This window comes from Ovis aries, chromosome 1 (assembly GCF_016772045.2).
Source record: "Ovis aries strain OAR_USU_Benz2616 breed Rambouillet chromosome 1, ARS-UI_Ramb_v3.0, whole genome shotgun sequence".
Lineage (NCBI taxonomy): Eukaryota > Metazoa > Chordata > Mammalia > Artiodactyla > Bovidae > Ovis > Ovis aries.
In genome coordinates this window covers 171229546-171250618 of record NC_056054.1, presented here as the reverse complement: position 1 = coordinate 171250618, position 21073 = coordinate 171229546, and the positions used below count along the sequence as shown (strand labels likewise).

General features: G+C 40.8%; 1 long non-coding RNA gene across 1 annotated transcript in view; it reads right to left on the bottom strand.

Moving 5' to 3' along the window:
* LOC121816356 (uncharacterized) overlaps positions 1 to 18705 on the bottom strand; it is a 76587-nt gene extending 57882 nt beyond the window's left edge. The window contains exon 1 of the long non-coding RNA XR_006055895.2: positions 18582 to 18705. This is a non-coding gene — a long non-coding RNA (uncharacterized LOC121816356). The remainder of the gene's footprint in view (positions 1 to 18581) is intronic.
* Between the last annotated feature and the right edge of the window lie 2368 nt (positions 18706 to 21073).

Here is a 21073-nt window from a genome sequence, read left to right as displayed (position 1 = left end):
CTGAAACTTGTACAGTGATGTGTGCCAACCGACTCTTAATAAAACTGGGGTGGGGGAGAACAAACTGAGATGTCCCTGAGTCAGAAGAAATTCCATCTGTGGACTGCAGTTAGCTCCTGCTTGAGAGTGGCCAGCCTGCTGGTCTGCCCTGCAGATCTGACTTCCCAGCCCTCACAATCATGGAAACCAATTCCTTGGTCTCTCTTCCCCACTGCTGCAGGCAGGAACAAATGACAGCACTAGAATCAGTAAGCATGGCTGCTGTAATAGAAATCAAGTCCAGAATATTAATCAAAATGTTTTGATAATTAGGAATCACTGGCAATGGCTTAAAATATTTCGGTGGAATACTGTTGCCAGATTTTTCTTTGAACAACAAACAAAATCCTATCAAGCTATAGGTCTGACCTGTGTGCACCTAACTTGAATCTCTATCATTATAATGAAGTGTCACCGCCTGAGTCACTTCCAGATTGGTTTTATCTAAACTGGCTTATATAAGACCTTTGAATCAGGAGATAAGGTATCCCTTTGACACTGTCACAAGTATGTAATGCAAAGCTTCTTTACAGCCTCCACAAAGGTGCTGTATCGCCTTACTAGTTACAGTCAACCAGGAAAGGACCTTGGCTCTGGGAGTCTGGACGCCAGCCTCAGACATGACAGGCTGAGGGCGTGGGGTCAGGAGATAAACCGAACTTCAGCCTAAGTGCATATCAGAATAGGCCAAGTGAGTCTGCAAATACACTCTAAGGTCATTTTCCTTGTGAATGCATTATTGGTACATACATACACTGCAGCTAACACAATCCTACCACTGGCTCCCTGACCAATGGCGTGAAGGCTGCTAAAATGAAAAGGGCATATTTGAAACCCCTAAAGTAATCCTTACCCATAAAACACAATATTGAACCTTTGGAAAAATGACAAAAGTGAGTACCAACATCAACTCTTGAGAAGATATAAGAGTGGTGGTCTGGGTTAAGTTGTGTCCCCCTCCATCCTCATCCTCAGTACCTCAGAATGTAACCTTATTTGGCAATCAGGTTGTTGCGCATATAATTAGTTAAATTAAGATAAAGTCAGACTGGTGTGGTTTCTTAATCCAGTATGACTGGTGTCTTTGTATTAGAAGAGAAGAGACACAGAGAAGAGAATGCTATGTTAACACAGATACTCACAGAGGGATGACCCCATGTGATGATGGAGGCAGAAACTGACGTGATGAGCTGCAAGCTAAGGAATGCCAAGGACTGATGTGCAGGGCTAGAAGCCAAGAAGAGGCAAAAAATGATTTTCCTCTGCAGATTTCTGAGGAAGCATGGCCCTGCAACAGCTAGATTTTGAATGTCTAGCCTCCAAGACTGTGAGACAATATATTTTCTGTTGTTTTTAGACACCCAGTTTATGATACTTTGTAACAGCAGCCCTAGGAAAGTACAAGAGACCTGATCCTTTTCCTGTCTTCATTTAACTCCCATTTCATCAGTGAAAAAGTTAGATGGGTCTTGAAGAATTCAATATCTTAGCAGATCAGGTAGTAACCTCAATTATAGCTGACTAATCAGATGGGCCTTGCCTCAAGAAAATCAACAAAACCTCTAGTAAACAGTATGAAGTTACTGAGAAGGCAGATGGTTTAATATTAAGCCAAGTCTATCAGAATCCATTTTCTTTCTCTTGGAAGAGCCAATAGTATTTTTTACAATCTTAATTAATCTCTATGTTAACGTTCTAATTCTCCATCATACCTAGGTCCACAGGGATTTTCGTCATCTCACATTTCCATTGAACATTATCTGTCTGCTACATTAAAGACTTCGTGTCTACCGGACTTGATGAGCATAATACACATAATATCTCAGGAAGAAAAATGCATGCAAGATAATGCGCAATAAACCCCATGAAAATTCAAGGACATGCCAGTTTAGGGAAATTTCTGGATGTCTATTTCCAGGCATGATGCATCTGTAAAGGAATGACAATTGCTTCACTCTGTCCTACCAACCACAGAGAAAAGGTTAAATCCTCAGTGGGCCTCTCTGATTTTGGATGCAACATAATCATATTTGGATGTGTTGCTCTATCTACCAAGTAACCTGCGCAACTTAAAGTAGAGCCTAGAGTAGGTGCCCCAGCTGTCCCAGATTGCGTTACAAGAGCTCTATCACTTGAGACTTCAGATGATCAAACAGTGCTTAAATATCCCATGAGCCAGAGTGAAGTCACTCAGTCATGTCTGACTCTTTGCGACCCCATGGACTGTAACCTGCCAGGCTCCCCTGTCCATGGGATTCTCCAGGCAAGAACACTGGAGTAGGTTGCCATTTCCTTCTCCGTGAGCCAGTGGAATGCTAAAGGGAGGCTGCCACAAACTCCATATGAGTGTTTCAGAGTTTCAAGCAATAAAACACTCTCTTCAACAACTCTCCTTTTGAGAAATAGCTCTGGATTGTTGCAGGTTTTAGTAGAGACTGGAGAAGTCTGTCACCAAAGAGCCAGGAGCCAGGAACCTGAACTACCCATGTTACACTGAGCATCATCCATGGCCCTAAGCCAGAGCAGCATCTAATGGCACAAGAATTTTGCATGAGCAGGTGATCGATATGTATCAGTTCAGTTCAGTCGCTCAGTCGTGTCCAACTTTTTGCGACCCCATGAATCGCAGCACACCAGGCCTCCCTGTCCATCACCATCTCCCGGAGTTCACTCAGACTCATATCCATCGAGTCAGTGATGCCATCCAGCCATCTCATCCTCTGTCGTCCCCTTCTCCTCCTGCCCCCAATCCCTCCCAGCATCAGAGTCTTTTCCAATGAGTCAACTCTTCGCATGAGGTGGCCAAAGTACTGGAGTTTCAGCTTTAGCATCATTCCTTCCAAAGAAATTCCAGGGCTGATCTCCTTTAGAATGGACTGGTTGGATCTCCTTGCAGTCCAAGTGACTCTCAAGAGTCTTCTCCAGCACCACAGTTCAAAAGCATCAATTCTTCAGCACCCAGCTTTCTTCACAGTCCAACTCTCATATCCATACATGACCACAGGAAAAACCATAGCCTTGACTAGACAGACCTTAGTTGGCAAAGTAATGTCTCTGCTTTTGAATATGCTGTCTAGGTTACTTAAACCTGATGCACGATTTCTCTCCCTTGACCCAGATTTTTGGTCTCATGAGAAAGCTCCCTATGACAAGTTGACTGAAGAATAAAATGGCAACTGCTTTACCGACATTCTCTTCAAAGATATGGAAGATTTGTCCCTTTAGTGTGAAGTGACAATCATTAATAGAAAACAGAGAAGGATGCAGAAGTCTAGGTAAGTGCCACAGATGTTCTAATACATGCGGTCAGCGTGGCAGTTGAACTTGTCTTGAGGGTACAATAAAGGGAGCTTCCAACAAGTAAAACAGAGCTGACGAGGGGGAGGGAGTGGGTGTATGGAAAAAACGTAGCAGGGAGATTTTTCAGAAGAGACAAGGCAAACAAGTATTTGAAATTTGAGTTAGATCGGACGTTACTATGTGTTATCTAGTAAAGAGAATATACACATAAGTATTTAAGCCTTCACAAAAGAATCGAGCTTTTAAATGTTTTAAAAAACTAGAAATTCTTATGTGGAATTCTAACATTTAAAGTACACAAAAGCAAATACACTCTGATTGAATGGGAGACATGCTGGAAGCTGACTGCTTCCCTGTCTTGGTCTCCTTCCTACTGTTAAGCTGCCACTGGTTTAAAAACCATCAGTGTTTAAGTTTTTACTGAGAACAAAATTATACCCGCATTCTAAAAAACAGCATTGAATTAAAATGGAAGACAACCCAAACTTTCCCCAAAAATGTATTTGAAAATTGTAAAAATGGTAGTTATAAATTATCCTCCTATATATTTGGCAATTTTTACATTTATAAGTCTCTTGTTTTTTCTGCAGTCTCAAAGTTTCAGTGTGATTCCAGAAGCACAGAGTATTGTAAATGCTTGAAATAAGGATAAAATATTTGTTTACCAATTGTGTCTGGGCCCCATGGGGATTTAATAGTCTTATCTTACACCTACCTTGAAGGGGGAATTAACATTTTAGTAAAACCTATAGCAGATTCTAAGGCTTTGTGAAACTAAATTTGTTTTGGGGGATTCAATACGGATTTTGTAGGAAAAAGGAGGAGAGGGCTGTATTTGCATACCATACAAAAATACTCAGTATAACTCCCCCCTTAGACTTCTGACTTCCATCTCCAAAGTTCTAATGCATCTACAGTCATGCTATCTCCCTCCCATCCTTTCAGAACTCAGAGTTCAGAACTCTCTTGACTGGATTTCATCAACACTTCTATTCTCAGGTCTTGCTATTAATATAGTCTTTCCCTTATTTCTTCCCCTAGATACAGAGCCTTACCATTTGCTCAACAAAGAATGCAGTCTCCCTACACTCCATTTTTCTGAGAAGTCAGTAAATAGCTGATTATTCTGTCACTTTTTTCTATCATATTTTTAACTTACTTCGGTCCATGTAACTGGTGGAACAAATTTCCATTGACACCCAGTTATATATTTTTCCCACCTCCTTCATTAATTATATAGTTCCTACCTACCCCTACCTATGACCTCTTCCTGGCATTATTACAGCAAACTTCATAATACCATACAGGCAGAAAAAGCTAGATTAAGTCATAGTAACAAAGGATCCAAAATCTTGGTGATAGGAAAAAAAATCTAAGTATATGTCTTGCCCTTTCTGCATGCCTGCTGCGGCTTCCCACCACACTCCAGAACTTAGTCTGATGAAGCAAACACCATCTCAAACATTCCTGGCCTCAGTAACAGGAGCAAAGAGAGCTCTGCTGGCGGGGAGGTGGGGGTGCTGGGGTGAGGTGTTTTGAAAGCAATAATTGAATGCACAGGTTCAGATGTGCTATGTATCTTCTTATAGCTTATTACCTATCCACAGAGAGGCCAAAAAGCACTTTATTCTATATGTGAGGAGGCGGAGCCAGAAATACTTGCAGTCATCATTAATGATTACCACGCTGTATTAATAACATCTCAACCCACCTCTCATTTTTCTCCACCACAAATGCAGAGGTGTAATTTCTAAGGTTTTGACACTGTTTGTTCCTTGCCACTTATTTTATATCTTGCAGGGATGTATTGCAAAAACAGCTCTTTCTACTCTACTATCTCCTTTTTCTCTTTTGAATCTTGAGTTTCCTTTTTTCAAAGTATTGTCAACAAAATATTTTATACATGCTATAGAAGAGCTGGAGGATGAAATGGGGAATTTTGCCAAATTCACTCTAAAATGTTGTCTGAAAGCTTTCTTGCATGAGAATTGTCAGAAAATAATCTGAAGATTCTCAGTCTCTTCAACTACCCCAAGGAAAGACAAAAGCGAGCCAAAGATTTGTAGTGGATATAAACCAAAATGGATTTTGTCACTTCTATCATTTAGTCTAAAAGTGAGAGGGGTGTGCATGTGTGAGTGCTTGCTCACTCAGTCGTGTCTGAGTCTCTGCAGCCCCATGGACTGTAGCCCACAGGCTCCTATGCTCATGGATTCTCCAGGCAAGAATACTGCAGTGGCTATTAATGCTTTGGCCCAGATTCATTTGTCAGAACATACAGTTTGAATCTCAAACCCTGAACAAACGAAACTCAATAAGGTGAAGAATACTGCAGTTACAAATATGGAGGAAGAAAAATTAAGAAAAGGGATGAAGTGAAAGTGGCCCAGTCGTGTCCAACTCTGTGACCCATGGACTATACGCTCCATGGAGTTCCCCAGGCCAGAATACTGAGTGGGTAGCCTTTCCCTTCTCCAGGGGTCTTCCCAACCTTGGGATTGAACCCAGGTCTCCTGCATTGCGGCTCTTTACCAGCTGAGCCACAAGGGAAGTCCGAGGGTAGTGACTAAAGAGGACATTATCTGTGGTGATGGTATCAGTGATTGAAAGTGGAGAACAGAGTTAGGAAGAAGGGACTGAACCAAATACACCTTCACAGAATTGTGTGTATGTTCTTATCTCCAAGTAGAGTCTTCCTTAAAATCATTAAGAAAATAAAAGTAACCTAGAGTGAAAAAAAAAAAAAGAATACTAGAGTGGGTAGCCATTTCCTACTACTGGGGAACTTCCTGAACCAGGGATCAAACCTGCATCCCTTGCATCTCCTGCATTGTTTTTTTTTTTAACACTACCACCACCCAGGAAGCCCATAGTGAGGGGGCAACAGTAATTCACCACTGGCTTATAATCGATTTGTAAAAATTTCTCCTTTCTATTTAGATTGGAGTTGATTGGTAGCTAACCTCAGATATGCAGATGACACTACCCTTATGGCAGAAAGTGAAGAAGAACTAAAGAGCCTCTTGATGAAAGTGAAAGAAGAGAGTGAAAAAGTTGGCTTAAAGCTCAGCATTCAGAAAACTAAGATCACGGCATCCGGTCTCATCACTTCATGGCAAACAGATGGGGAAACAGTGGAAACAGTGGCTGACTTTATTTTCCTGGGCTCCAAAATCACTGTAGATGGTGATGCAGCCATGAAATTAAGACGCTTACTCCTTGGAAGGAAAGTAGTGACCAACCTAGACAGCATATTAAAAATCAGAGACATTACTTTGTCAACAAAGGTCCATCTAGTCAAGGCTATGGTTTATCCAGTAGTTATGTATGGATGTAAGAGTTGGACTATAAAGAAAGCTGAGCACAGAACTGATGCTTTTGAACTGTGGTTTTCGAGAAGACTCTTCAGAGTCTCTTGGACTGCAAGGAGATTCTACCAGTCCATCCTAAAGGAAATCAGTCCTGGGTATTCATTGGAAGGACTGATGTTGAAGCTGAAACTCCAATACTTTGGCCACCTGATGCAAAAAGCTGACCCATTTGAAAAGACCCTGATGCTGGGAAAGATTGAGGGCAGCAGGAGAAGGGGATGACAGAGGATGAGATGGTTGGATGGCATCACCGACTCAATGGACATGGGTTTGGGTGGACTCTGGGAGATGAGGATGGACGGGGAGGCCTGGCTGCTGTGGTTCATGGGGTCGCAAAGAGTCAGACATGACTGAGCGACTGAACTGAACTGACTGGTGGCTGGTATTATAAATGATTTTTTCATCAGAACATCCAATACTGATTTGAACATAGTAGGCAGTTCCAAGCTGTCAGTTACACTGTTCAATAAGACACTAATTGCTTCTAGGAATGTTTGAACAGGCCAGTAGAAGGAATTTTTTTTTTTTTCCTGCAAAGACCCTTTCTTGATTAGATTTGATGTTAATACTCTATATAATCTACTTTCACAACTTTATAAGTATGCATTATTTTGCCAAATTTTAAAGTGGAAGAAAATGTTCTTAGAAAGATTAAATTACTTTCTCAGTTGTAAGTGATGATTTGGTCATCAGGAAATCTACAACAAGAATTCATGCTTTCTGAACATAAATCCAGGATTGCTTCCTTTAAAAACCTGTTATAACTCTTGAAGCCAGATGTATCAGTTAGGATTGAGTTTCGCTGCATATACCCAGAATGGAACAAGACAGAAATTCTCTTTTCCTGTTGCCTCTATGGGGAGGTGGGCAAATTTGAGCTGCTGTGACCACCCTATGGAATGATTCAAGACCCCTGCTGCTGTCTTCATTCCTCATCACTGAGGAAGGCTTTCTTATCTCTCCTTGCTATTCTCTGGAACTCTGCATTCAGATGCTTATATCTTTCCTTTTCTCCTTTGCTTTTTGCTTCTCTTCTTTTCACAGCCAATTTGCTTTTATTCATTTCTTTTTCTTGTGGATGGTCTTGATCCCTGTCTCCTGTACAATGTCACAAACCTCCATCCATAGTTCATCAGGAACTCTATCAGATCTAGTCCCTTAAATCTATGTCTCATTTCCACTGTATAATCATAAGGGATTTGATTTAGGTCATACCTAAATGGTCTAGTGGTTTGCCCTACTTTCTTCAATTTAAGTCTGAATTTGGCAATAAGGAGCTCATGATCTGAGCCACAGTCAGCTCCTGGTCTTGTTTTTGCTGACTGTATAGAGCTTCTCCATCTTTAGCTGCTAAAAATATAATCATACTGATTTTGATGTTGACCATCTGGTGATGTCCATGTGTAGAGTCTTCTCTTGTGTTGTTGGAAGAGGGTGTTTGCTATGACCAGTGCATTCTCTTGGCAAAACTCTTATTAGGCTTGCCCTGCTTCATTCTGTATTCCAAGGCCAAATTTGCCTGTTACTCCAGGTGTTTCTTGACTTCCTACTTTTGCATTCCCATCCCCTGTAATGAAAAGGACATCTTTTTTGGGTGTTAGTTCTAAAAGGTCTTGTAGGTCTTCATAGAACCGTTCAACTTCTGCTTCTTAAGCATTAGTGGTTGGGGCAAAACTTGGATTACCATGATACTGAATGGTTTGCCTTGGAAATGAACAGAGATCACTCTGTTATTTTGAGATTGCATCTAAGTACTGCATTTTGGACTCTTTTGTTGACTAAGATGGCTATCCGTTTCTTCTAAAGGATTCCTGCCCATAGTAGTACATATAATGGTCATCTGAGTTAAATCCACCATTCCAGTCCATCTTAGTTCGCTGATTCCTAGAATGTCGACGTTCCACTTCCAATTTGCCTTGATTCATGGACCTAACATTCCAGCTTCCTATGCAACATTGCTCTTTATAGCATCAGACCTTGCTTCTATCACCAGTTACATCCACAGTCGGGTGTTGTTTTTGCTTTGGCTCCATCCCTTCATTCTTTCTGGAGTTATTTCTCCACTGATCTCCAGTAGCATATTCGGCACCTATGGACCTGGGGATTTAATCTTTCAGGTCCTATCTTTTTGTCTTTCATACTGTTCATGCGGTTCTCAAGGCAAGGATACTGAAGTGGTTTGCCATTCCCTTCTTAGTGGATCACATTCTGTCAGACCTCTCCACCATGACCCGTCCATCTTGGGTGGCCCCACATGGCATGGCTTGGTTTCATTGAGTTGGTTAAGCTGTGGTCAATGTGATCTCCATCTTCAACCTCCAGTAAATAATGTTTAATCCAGAAAATTACTAAGAAATTATAGTACTGCATTTTTATCAGTTGTGAGGTATACTCTTTCACCACCACCTTTTCACATGATGTATCTTACTGTCAGTAGAATCAGTAACATCAGTGAGGAGAAACTTATCATTACTTGTCACCTGCCCTAACAGCCAGATTCTGTTGCCCAAGTTTACCATAGATGACGCATAGGTGTTGCCTTTTGTTGTTGCGTTAGTTGCTCGGTCATGTCCGATGCTCCATGACCCCATGGACTGTAGCCTGCCAGGATCCTCTGTCTGTACTGGAGTGGGTAGCCATTACCTTCTCCAGGGTATCTTCCCAACTCGGGGATTGAACCTGGGTCTCCTGCACTGCAGGCAGATTCTTTATCATCTGAGCCACCAGGGAAGCTCAGACGTTGCCTACATGGAGACTTACATTAATAAGAGCTCCAGAACCTGAGCCTCTTTTGACTGAGGAAGGACAAAGCTCCATGCTCTGCCACACCTGGATAAATTTAATAATTATTTATTAATTATTCTTTCATTTGCTCCATAATTCAAAAGTATTTATTGAGTACCTAAAAACAAGTATTGTACTGGGCCCTGAGGACATGCCAGATATCATGTCTTTGCTTTCATGGGTTTGGCACTCTTCTGGAGACAATGTGACACGGAAAACAAATTATATAAAATATATATATATACACACCAGAAGTGCTAAGTGCCAAGAAAAGTAAAACAGGGTATGTGATAAGGGGTGTGCTGTGGGGAGCAAGGTCATCTTGGAATTTACAGTCAAAGAAAGTCTGGTAGGTGATACCTGAGTGGATACTTAATTGAAGCAGAGTGCCGACGTGCATGCCCAGAGGAAGGACACTCCAGGCAGCAAGGGATTTTTTAAGCTCTCTCAGACCCAATATTTGATCCAGTGACAAAAAAAGAAAAGAGCTATCAAACCATGCAAATACATGGAAGAAACTTACATGCATATAGCTAAGTGAAAGAAGCCAGTCTGAAAAGGTTCTCCACTGTGTGATTTCAATATATGACAGGCTTGAGAAGGTAAAACTGTAGCAACAATAAAGGATCAATGGAAAGATACTAGAGGTCTGTTAGGAAGGAACTATGAATAAGTGGAAAGCAGGGGATTTTTAGGGCAGTGAGCTTATTCTCTATGATGCTGATAGTGAACACACCGCATTAAGCATTTGTCAAGACCCACAGAAGGTACAACAGAGTGAACCCTAATGTAAACTATGGAGTTTAGATAATTATAATATATTGGTATTGGATCAACTGGAACACATGTACCACACTAATGCAAGTTGTTAATAACAGGAATGTGTATGCGTGTGAGAGGTGGAGAGAGCAGGGTTGGGGAAAGGGAGTATATGGGGAATCCATTCTTTCGGCATAGTTTTTCTGTAAATTCTCTAGAAAGCCTTAAAAAAAATAGCTAGGGGAAGAAATACACATAAAAGGATAAGACGAATTTGTGACTGCTTTTGCAATCTACCACAGCATCAAAGACCATCTGCCAGACCTCCGGATTCATCTCTTAATTCATCTCACCAGCCTTCTGGTCAAATGGCCTAGCAACTCCCAACCCAAGCTCTGAATACAACTGTGTTTCTGCACCCTGGTACATTTCCTGAAGTTCTTCTCTTAGCTCGAGGGCTCCAAACTCCCCTTCTCTGTGTATTAAAGTTCTTTTCATTTCTTAACCAGATTCTCTTATTTTCTCCATAAATCTTATTTTTATCCTTTAGTCAAAAATGCTCCTCCTTCTTTTCTTTTCCAACAACATCCTGCAAGTGCCTTATTATTGACCCTGGTTGACCTTATGTTATGCCGTATTGTATGTTTTTGAATCTGTTCCCCTTGAGGGCCAGTTCTTTATCTTAATTTTCTTTGATTCAGTTATAACACTAAGCACAGTGCAAGGCATGTAAGTGGGACCAAGTGACTGTTAATTGGAAACAGTAATTTAAGACATAGAAGTGATAATTTAGTCACGAAAGTCTTGTTTTCTTGGTTTTCCAAAGTATTTTCGATTTCCTGGTCCTCTTTCACTGCTAATGACCCAAATTACATTTTATTTGTAAAATACAGAGAATAATATGGAGAGACAGTATATGTTATTAAGTTACACAAACGATAATAATAGCAAATGATTTCACGTAAAGTATGTAGTGGAAAGGGAAATCAGATCTATTGAATATAAAAAAATATCACATTTAACTAATGGGCTGTGGTGAAGGAAAATACATATAAATTATTAGCTATTAGAGCTAGCAGATTCCTATTGTAATTGACAATGCTAACACTACAAACACAGAGTTTCATGAGAATGAATTTGGAGTCAATGCTATACCATTTGGGGGTATATTTTTCTTTATTACCTTGACAATCAGAAACAGTGGGGATTTGAGTTGCTGATTTTAATTGATAAGCAGATTGCTTTTTGCCAACTATTGAGCTCTAATGGCCAAGGTCTGCTCATTTTTTCAACATCATTTCTGTGTAATTGAAATAAAATGATCAATTATTCTTTTAAGCACAGCATCTGTGTTTCGAGGGCAAGTTAAGAACGGATGTAAAAATTGATTTTGTGGCTGAGTCTCAGAGGGGTACTGGCTCTTTCCCTTCAGGAAAGTTCCCATCTTCGAGCAGAAGGCAGCTGCTAGAATTAGGGCACAAGTGGCAGATAGGTGCAGGTTTAGTACACAACCTATGGAGCAGTTTTAAACTGCAACTGACATAAAGTGAGAGCTAATCTAGTGCCACATTAGCTGAGAAAAACAAGTGACCTAAAGAGAGCAATAACTACTCAGTGTTACACACCTAGAAGGGAAAGAAGGCCAGGACCCTAACAATACACAGCCTGTCCCGCTGCCACTATGAGGGACATGTGGAATAGGGACAAGAACCAAAGGGGAAAAATCTCCGTTGATGGGAAACTTTATCTTCTTCAAAATTAGGTAACAGCTTCACATAATCCCCTGGGCTTTGTAATATACGCTTATTAATACAAATGTTTGTAGGGATGTGCTTAGTGATAGAAAATGGTGCTTACAAATGTATGTATTCTATTGTATCTGTATGCATATCTGTATTATTTAGAGAATGTATGTCCATCTATATATCAGTTCAGTTACTCAGTCATGTCCGACTCTTTGCAACCCCATGGACTGCAGCACGCCAGGCTTCCCTGTTCATCACCAACTTCAGGAGCTTACTCAGACTCATCTTCATTGAGTCGGTGATGCCATCCAGCCATCTCATCCTCTGCCATCCCCTTCTCCTGCCTTCAATCATTCCCAGCATTAGAGTCTTTTCAAATGAGTCAGTTCTTCACATCTGGTGGCCAAAGTATTGGAGTTTCAGCTTCAACATCAGTCCTTCCAATGAATATTCGAGACTGATTTCCTTTAGGATGGACTGATTGGATCTCCCTGCTGTCCAAAGGACTCTCAAGACTTTTCTCCAACACCCCAGTTCAAAAGCATCAATTCTTTGGAGTTCAGCTTTCTTTATAGTCCAACTCTCATATCCATACATGACTATTGGATAAACCATAGCTTTTACTAGACGGGCCTTTGTTGGCAAAGTAATGTCTCTGCTTTTAAATATGCTATCTAGGTTGGTCACAACTTTTCTTTCAAGGAGCAAGCATCTTTTAATTTCTTGGCTGCAGTCACCATCTGCAGTGATTTTGGAACCCAAGAAAATAAAGTCTGTCATTGTTTCCACTGTTTCCCCATCTATTTGCCATGGAGTGATGGGACCAGATGCCATGATCTCAGTTTTCTGAATGTTGAGTTTTAAGCCAATTTTTTCACTCTCCTGTTTCACCTTCATCAAGAGGCTCTTTAGTTCTTCACTTTCTGCCATAAGGGTGGTGTCACTGGATATCTGAGGTTATTGCTATTTCTCCTGGCAATCTTGATTCTGGCTTTAGTTTCATCCAGTCCAGCAATTCTCATGATGTACTCTGCATATAAGTTAAATAAGCAGAGTGACAATATACAGCCTTGACGTATTCCTTTTCCAATTTGGAACCAGTCTGTTGTTCCATGTCCTGTTCTAACTGTTGCTTCTTGACCTGCATACAGATTTCTTAGGAAGCAGGTCAGGTGGTCTGGTGTTCTCATCTCTTGAAGAATTTTCTACAGTTTGTTGCGATCTACACAGTCAAAGGCTTTGGCATAGTCAGTAAACAGAAGTAGATGTTTTTCCTGTATATACATACATAAATGCATGTATATCCATATATATACATAAATGCATGTATATCTGTACTTTAGAAAATGTATGTATATCTGTATATATTCTATTAGTTAGAAAATAGTATTCACAAATGTATGTATTCTAAAGTGTATACGTAGGATCAAGATAACACCAGAATAAATAATCTGTAATAGTAAGAAAGAATCTTAGGTTATTGCATATAGCCCAGAATGTAGGGGGAAAAAATGAACAAGGCTATGATATGCATAAACCCAACTGACTTAATATTCTACATGACATCCAAGACATGCCTAGTTCTAAAAGCTCCACCGATTCACTGACATCCCCAATTCTGATTAAAAGGAAACCCTCCTGTTGTTTCATTTTCAGTGATGGAGGCTAGAGTTCATATGATCCATTCCTCTGCTGTGAACACCAGCCCAAGCAGCCATCTGTATCCCTCCCCAACCCAACACACATACACACACATTGCACTCCATCTTCAAGGGAGGAAAGACAAAATTCTTCATTTACCAAAACCATAACAAAAGTATTTAGTTGTTTTGGCCAGTGAAAGTGAAGGTGAAGTCGTGAAGTCATGTCCAATTCTTTGCAACCCCGTGGACTGTAGCCCACCAGGCTCCTCTGTCCATGGGATTCTCCAGGCAAGAATACTGGAGTGGGTTGCCATTTCCTTCTTCATGTTTTGACTAGTAACTGAGCCAAATTTTATACTGCTGTTACTGTTACTACTGCTGCTGCTACTATCTGATTCCAAGGCAACACATAATCTAGGCTTAATCGTTATGCGTAATGAGTTTGTTGTGATATACTGTAAAGCGCTGAATGTGGAATCACATTCAAGAGAGTTTGGCTTATTTACTCATCTCCCTGAATCTCCACTTCTCCCTCTGTAAAATGGAGCAGTAACATTTACCTCAGGATTGTTGTAAGGAATTGATGTGCAATAATTAACAAGTGGATGGTGATGGATAAATGTCAGTATCTTCTGCGATCTCCTTCTAAACCCTTCCTGTGAGTGTCTCCACTCGAGATAAGATGATGCAGCACTTGAATCAGTGGGTTGTACACCTGCCATTCCTTCCTACTCTGAGTGATGGATGAAAACGTGTTATCTCTTTCTAAGCAGCAGCTGCTGTTGACTGCCACACAAGTGTTCCCGGAACATGTTGTGAGCAGATAGTGATGCTTTATTGCCCATAGTCAGCTGACCATTTCTCTGGAGGAGTGAAAAACCCAAATACGGTATGTGAACCAATGCAGTCAACCTATTCAGAATTTGGACCTGGATGGATACGAGAGTGATCACATCCTTAACTACCCCATTTCCAGCAACGCTGCATGCTTACGAAGCACTCAAAAGCCCATTTGTTGTAATTGTGCATTTAAAATGCCCCAGTTTTTATGTTTATCTCTAAAGCCAATTATGTTTCTAAATTTGTTTAGCAAGTTTTCTCCCAGGAAATTTCCAGTCATTCTCCAGATTTAAGCTATTGTATGACTTTTTATCTCCGTTCACCATTCTTTCCTATTCTACTGGCCACCAAGAAGTTTGTTAAAAAATTTGAGATGAATATTAACATGAATCCTGTACTAGCACTTCTGCAGAGAGGCAGAGTAATCTTGGAGGCAAGTGGGATACAGTCCTGATCGTCTCTCTGTAGGGGATCTATATCAGTCAAGCCTCGCTTCTCTCAATTATGAAACAGAGAGAAGAATGCATTCTGGTAAAGAATGGTTGATGCTTAAGTGAACACATGAAAGGAAAATGCCTAGCACATAGCTGATGCTCAACTTTTCTATGGGTCTTCCTTTTCTACACACTGATTTGCTCAGCCTATCTTCTTGGTCCCCCTTGTTAAAAACTTACTTTGAGCCTCTTGCCTATTTTAACTCAGCCCTGTCACAATTTCAGAGAAGCAATTTGTGAGCAAGTAGCTGCAGAAATACCCCCAGCTATGTAATTTCAGAGCTCCAGTGCTTGGTGGCGGGTTTGGGAAGGATGGAGCCTTCCTGGGAAGAAGCAGTGACACTGTGGCACCACCCTCTATGAGACCACAGGCGGCCTGACAGACAGGAAGATTTTCCAGGTGCCCACTGGGCTCAAAGCACCTGATTAGGCTCAGTGAGGGCAGACAAAGGAAAGAGATGATGGACCTCCTGCCTGGCTGCTCCTTCCACCAACTGCTCAGAAGCCTGAGAGAAGCCAGGGAGTCAAGGTTAGCTGGAAGATGTCATACCACAATGCACTCTACTCAAGGAGAGCTCATTTTGAGCGGGCAAGTATTGTTAGCACAGAAAATATTCATTCCTGGAGTAAGGAAGCTGGAAGTTAACCAGATTCAGGGCACTCAGGGGGCCTTGTAAATCACAGAGCTGTTGAACAACCTGAAAAGTCCACTGAGAACAGTGAGAGTATGTATTCCAGTCACAAAGGAGCACAGCAGCTTTTTGTAAACCCAGTGAAGGTAGATGCTGTGCGATCACTTCACAGAGAGGACAAAATCTAGGACAGCAGCTACAATAAAGCCACAGAGAAGCCACAGTCCTCCTGGTGTCTTTATTTTTACTCAGTCCTTAAGTTTTTGGATTTGTCATTTGTGAATGAATGTTGCCTGATCAAAAGGAAAACCTCTTGTGTGAACAAAGCAGGGCTGGGGAGAGCAGGGGCTAGTCTATCTCTGTGATAGATCCATCCCTCTGCCTTGCCTGAGGAGCTTGGAAGAGCAGACTGTTCCAGCTGGAGATAATGGGGAGCATGATCGCCCTGCTGTCTCAATTATTTCTGAAATGCAAAAGTGCAAGGGCAGATTTGTGTTTAGGAAAAACCCAAGAATTCCCACACAGTTGTGGGCTTTGTTCTCCCAGTTTTCATCTCAGAGTTCCACTCTTTCTGGGAGAACTAGATTCTCGCAGAAACTGAACCAAAGTGGGAAGATTCATTCAGGTGGATTAATGCCAGTTGTTTTTCGACAAATCTTTGAAGGTGGATGTGTAACAGACATTTCTAATTATTTATAATGACACTTCTATTACTAAGGCTCTTTTCTCCTAAGGACTTAGATTTTAGCATGCTCTAGGCTACTGCTATTCATCACAGGTTATTTGTTTAAAAACTGAAGTTGGATATGCAATAGGCAATCTAAAATCTCATTTTATGCATCTTTCTATTATTAACATTTTTATATTACCAAGAGTGACTACTTTCCTGTGTCAATTATATTTATTTTTTAAAGACAAATTTCAAAGTTGTAACTTAAAAGATTTAAAAGCAAAGTCAATAACAAACCTAAGTATAGGAGAAAGAATTTCAGATTTGAGACAAAACATTAGGTTTAGTTTAACTGTACCACTTTAGAAAATGTTATTTACCCTTTCCAGCCCCAGATAAAACAAGGATGAAAATGTCTATGAAAATGAAAATGTTGTGCTTAGTAGAGTTGAATTGTAGCTATAAGAGTTGAATGTGATCAATTAAATACACGAAAGCTACCAGGTGAAACAGTTTATGATAATTAGTGTTTTCCAGGGTAGTGGTTCACGTTCACAGACAGAAGGATAGCTTTAAAGAGAGATCCCATATTTGAGGACCATGGACAAAGTTTCAAAGATGGATTTCTCCAGGAAGTCCACGAATACCCTGAAAACAATGAGCAAAACTTCCGGGCACCTGTGTATGTTAGGACTCTGAGTTGCAAGTGACAGAAACTGAACCCATATCAACTTACCCAGACAAGAAAGTACAGGTAGAAGCCTGGGGAGCTTGGAACAGGTGGAACCAGGGCTTGGATTACAGCCAAGTTACTTGCCCCACTTGGTAGCTGTTTCTTTCTCAAATGGGCATTATTTGTAAGTAGATAGGGTTGGGGGTGGGGGTCCTAGAGAAAGAGAGCCAGGCATGGCTTTCTTTACATAAGAGAAACTATTTTGGCTGTAACCATTTTGTGATCCAAGCCTAGCTAGAATGCTTGCTCTTGAACAGGTCTCAGTAACGGATGTTCTTAAGGGAATGCAGAAACAAAGGAAAAGTAGTCAAGAAACAATCATTCAAAATACAACAGAGTCCTGGTTCCTTCTCAAGGGATATACACAACAATCTGATACAAATCTGAGTTCTACAGGAACTAGGTCCCCCCACCCAGGTGGAGGATGGAATGATAATGTTGATGCCCCAAACTTCAATCATCCAAAGCTTGGACTCTGGAAATCTTTGCCCCAATTCTATGATGAATTCAGCTCTGCTCAAGCCCCGTAAAGTACACATGTACCCTTTTGTCAAGGGTTCCTTCATTTTGGTGTTGGGGAGACACTATTTTGTGAAAGATCCCTCACGTTCTTCATACTTTGCTGCAAGTAATAATAAATCCCTCCTCCCGATCTCTGGGTTGGTTGTGTCTTTCAGCAAACCTAGTTTTTGGATAATATATTCACTTTTACACGGCTGACCAGCTTCTCAAAAACATGTTGAGGGGCATGGATTCAGACTATCACTCACCCATACTCGAGAGGAACTGGTTCTCTCTCTTCCCAAGAGGTCTCAGGAGACGACTCCTTGGAAAGAGACTTCTGTCTTTTTAGAACATCACTGTGACCAGGAGGCAGAGTATTGAAGATGCTAATGAGTACCACTTGCACGACGCAGAGTAGGAAAAAGGAAAGCATTTCCCAGGAGAAAAGGAGATTGAGTATGGGGAGAGAAAGTTCACATAAATGGACCATTTTGTGGGAATTCTTTATCAGATTTTCTAATGTTTACATTCACCATAGAAGAACCACACCTATCTACAGATTTGAAAATTAAAAGCATGTTTCCTCTTGTGGAAATGTCTTAAGGCAGGTATTTCTTAAAGAAACCCAATGTTCTGTGATATATAAAAAGTTTTCACTTTAGTCCTGTGATTAAAAAATTAAGTTACTCACTAATACCTTCACATAAACAAATAATCCAATTGACATGCACAGAAGACTACAATTAAATTCTCAGTGGGCATCTTAGGTTCCATAAAATGGCTAATATCTGTAAATAGACATCCATTAACATCCACAAATATTTGAATCGGACGTTACTGAGCGACTGAACTGAACCCTGCCTTCAATTTCCAGCCTGCTGTACAGATTTCAAGACTCACGAGCCCCACCATCATGTGAACCAATTCTCTTTCTTTCTCCTACTGGCTTTGTTTCTCTAGACTCTGGCTAATACAAGATCTCTAAAATATAGAGAGTATCAGAAATTGAGCCGAAAACCCAAAAATTAAATCAGCAGAAGAAGCAGACCTTCTGCAAGGTCACCTACCTTGGCGCGGACCTCAATCACCCGCTGGAAAACATCCCACCAGCAGCGCAAACAATGGGGATAGCGCGGCGGGCAGAAGAGACCTTTGCAGGAAGCCTGCTCTGGGCCAACGCGGCTGCGTGAGGCCGAAACCCAGGTGCCGCCCACGAGAAGCCTAAGGTGGTAAAGGAGCACGTGTGGGTCATTATCGTCCTGCCTGAGATGGTGGTTAGCGTGGGGAGGAGTCGGTGGGCTACAACAAGAGCTTTCAACCAGGTGCAAATCAAGCCTGTTGGGCCCCTACCTGAGAAAGTTCTCGAACACCTATAGGGCCGTGAAGCTCTTGGGGGCCGCGGGGAGGTGGGGGGTAGGGTGGGGAGGAGACCACCCATTTCTGTGCTCAAGTAGCCTGCTCTGCTAATAAAGGCACAGAATTCTCAAAAAAAAAAAAAAAAAAAAAAGACAGTTCTGTGACTGTTTCACATAAAAAGAAATGCAAAAGATACTTAATGTTCTTCAAGATTAGGGAAAGCACACTAACAGTAAATTAAAATATCTATATTACATATCAGAACGACAAAAAAAGAAATAGTTTCAATTTGTATTAGTAAACAAATGAACTCTCTTATTAGGTAACCACACAGAGATAATTTTTTTAAACCTGTGGTCACTTAATTATATTAAGGTAATTAAAGAAAGAGACTTTCAGTGTGAGAAAACAGAGAAAAGATATGCAAAGTAAAACAAATGTAAAACTGCTAGCTTAAATTTGAATTGGAAACTCATTTTTATCTTAAAAAACAAGCACATTTCTTGACTCTGTCCACAGAAAACACCTAATAGCAATGAGAAGCTGTGTGGTTTGTGAATATAATTTCTACTAAAATATTCCAGGGCTCTTGATGAAATAAGTGTTTATAGCTAGGCCTGGGGCAAATGATGGGAACATGAACTTGAGACATCTTACTGTAACAGGAAATAAGGAGTTCATCTAGACCAATGTCCTCATATCAAAAGAAAACAGAAACCAAAATGTAAAGTGCTCTCTCCCCATTGGCCTAAAATCTGGAGCCCTATACCAAGGTCACAGGTGTGGAGCCTTGGACCACAGTCACAGAACAAAAATCTCTGGAACTTACCAAGCCCCATAGCAACTGTTGCCTTGAGCCTTGTGATCTAAACTGGCCAGGTCCCTGACCCCATGTTTGGTAAAAATACTCACGCTATTACCCACCCTGTAGCATCCTAACCAATCACCTAATGCCACCCTTCTAGAAGGAATTTTCTCTGTCTCCAGGCTATAAAAATTGGCTGCTAGCCTGTGAAACGGTTTTGCTCTCTCTTGAGCAGGCCTGCTGTTCTAACAGCGTCTCCCACTCTAAGAATTTTGTTTTCCTCTCATTTTGCCTTGTGTTTGGAAATTCTTTTTCAGTCTGCACACAGACCATGATAAATAGGACAATGTGAGCATCAAAATAATAATAATGCCAATGATAGATTGAAATGCATATGATATATAAAAATCCATTAGCTCATTAATATTCCTGAGGAAAAACTATTCCTTGGTTACCATTTGGAGTTCGTAAGACCCAATGCTGTTCTCTAAAAACGGATGCAAGAAGAACCAGGCATCTAATCTTCCTTTCCTATAGAAATTTTAGTGTAGGGTAACTAAGTAATTAATGTGTATAGTTATTTATAGAAGACTCTCCTCTAATGTTGGAGAAGGCAATGGCACCCCACTCCAGTACTCTTGCCTGGAAAATCCCATGGATGGAGGAGCCTGGTGGGCTGCAGTCCATGGTGTTGCTAAGAATCAGACATGACTGAGCGACTTCACTTTCACTTTTCCCTTTCATGAATTGAAGAAAGTGGCAACCCACTCCAGTATTCTTGCCTGGAGAATCTCAGGGATGGGGGAGCCTGGTGGGCTGCTGTTTATGGGGTCGCACAGAGTCGGACACGACTGAAGTGACTTAGCAGCAGCAGCAGCTCCTCTAACATATGCCGAAATAATGATATAATTAGAAAATCACCATTTGCAACCTCCAGGTTATCAGTAGAGCTGGAAAAAGGTCATCAATGGATGTTCAACCATTTGTTAAAGATTGATAGGGAAATTCATAAGAAATACTTTGAACTCCAAATCTAATCATCATTAAAAGTGTGACTACCACTTAACAAGTGTTAGTGAGAATGTGGAAAAATTGCTACCCTTGTGCACTACTGGTTGACATGTGTACAACTGCTGTGGAAAACAGTACAGCAGGTCCTCAAAAAATTAAAAATAGAATTACCATATGATCCAGCAATCCCACTTCTGAGTGTATATCTACCAAAATTGTAATCAGGGTCTTGAAGAGATATTTGGACACCTGTTTTCATAGCAGCATTATTCACAATAGCTAAAATGTGTGAGCAACGTAAGTGTCCACTGAAGGATGAATGGATAAGCAAAATATAGTACAAGCAATGGAATACTATTCATGCTTAACAAGGAAGGAAACTCTGAA